Below are 1,598 nucleotides of genomic sequence, written 5' to 3' on the forward strand. Positions count from 1 at the left end.
CAGCCATCAAAAGAAATGAAATCCTGCTATTTGTGATGACATGGATGGAACTAGAGGGTATTATGCTTGGCGAAATAAATCAATCTGAGAGAGACAACTATCATATGATCTCCCTGATATGATGAAGTGGAGATGCAACATAGGCGGTTTCGGGCATACGAAAAGAAAAATAAAAGAAGATGGGATTGGGAGGGAGACAAACCATAAAAGACTGAATCTCACAAAACAGACTGAGGGTTGCTGGGGGGAGGTGTGTTGGGAGAGGATGGTGGGGGTATGGACATTGGGGAGGGCAGGTGCTATGGTGAGTGATGGTGAGTGCTGTGAAATGTGTAAACCTGGTGATTCACAGACCTGTACCCCTAGGGATAAAAACACATTATATGTTTATAAAAAATTTTAAATATAATTTAAAAAATCCATTAAAGAAAAAACACATATTGCAAGCCCAGAGCTAATCTCATATTCAATCAAAAAAGTTTGAAAGTTTTCCCCTTAAAGATCAGAAAAAAGACAAGTGTGTCCACTTTCACTACTCTCATTTGACATAGTACTGGATGTCCTAGCCAGAGAAACAAGGAACACAAAGAAATAAAAGACTCCAAAAAAAAAAGGAAGAAGTAAAATTTTCTTTTTTTGGATAACATGAACTTACATGTAAAAAAATCCTAAAAACTTCACAAAAAATTTTGAATAAACAAATTTAATAAAGCTGCAAAATACAAGATCAATATATAAAAGACAAGAATTTTGTTTTGTTTCGTTTTTTTTTTTAAGATTTTATTTATTTATTTGACAGAGAGAAATCACAAGTAGGCAGAGAGGCAGGCAGAGAGAGAGACGAGGAAGCAGGCTCCCTGCTGAGCAGAGAGCCCGATGCGGGACTCGATCCCAGGACCCTGAGATCATGACCTGAGCCGAAGGCAGCGGCCTAACCACTGAGCCACCCAGGCGCCCTTGTTTCGTTTTTTTAAAAATAGTTTTTCATGTCTTCCTTGCTCAGTGATCACGCTAATCTTCTCTGCATCATTCCAATTTTAGTATATGTGCTGCCAAAGTAAGCACAAGACAGGAACATTTTAACACTCTAATGATGAACTATCTGAAAAAATAAAGAGAACAATCTAATTCACAATAGCATCAAAAGTAATAAAATACTTAGGAAAAGATTTAACTAAGAAGATGAAAGATTTGTACCCCATAAACTATGACATTGATAAAGAATTTGAAGGAGTTAAAATGTCCATACTACCGAAAACCATCTGTAAATTCAATTCCTATCAAAAATCCAATGTTAGGGGCGCCTGGGTGGCTCAGTGTGTTAAGCCGCTGCCTTCGGCTCAGGTCATGATCCCAGGGTCCTGGGATCGAGCCCTGCATCAGGCTCTCAGCACAGCAGGAAGCTGCTACCTCTTCTCTCTCTGCCTGCCTCTCTGCCTGCTTGTCATCTCTCTCTGTCAAATAAATAAATAAATAATCTTTTTAAAAAATCCAATATTTTTTTACAGAAGTAAGTAAAGAATCCTAAAATTTATATGAGACCATAAAAGACAACAAATAAAGCAGTTCTGAGAAAGAATGAAGAAGCGAAATTACAC

General features: G+C 37.7%; 1 pseudogene; it reads right to left on the minus strand.

Moving 5' to 3' along the window:
• Positions 1 to 972: 972 nt before the first annotated feature.
• Positions 973 to 1,065, minus strand: LOC131826214 (U6 spliceosomal RNA; annotated as a pseudogene).
• Positions 1,066 to 1,598: the final 533 nt, after the last annotated feature.

The sequence above is a fragment of the Mustela lutreola genome, chromosome 2 (genome assembly GCF_030435805.1).
Source record: "Mustela lutreola isolate mMusLut2 chromosome 2, mMusLut2.pri, whole genome shotgun sequence".
Classification (NCBI taxonomy): Eukaryota; Metazoa; Chordata; class Mammalia; order Carnivora; family Mustelidae; genus Mustela; species Mustela lutreola.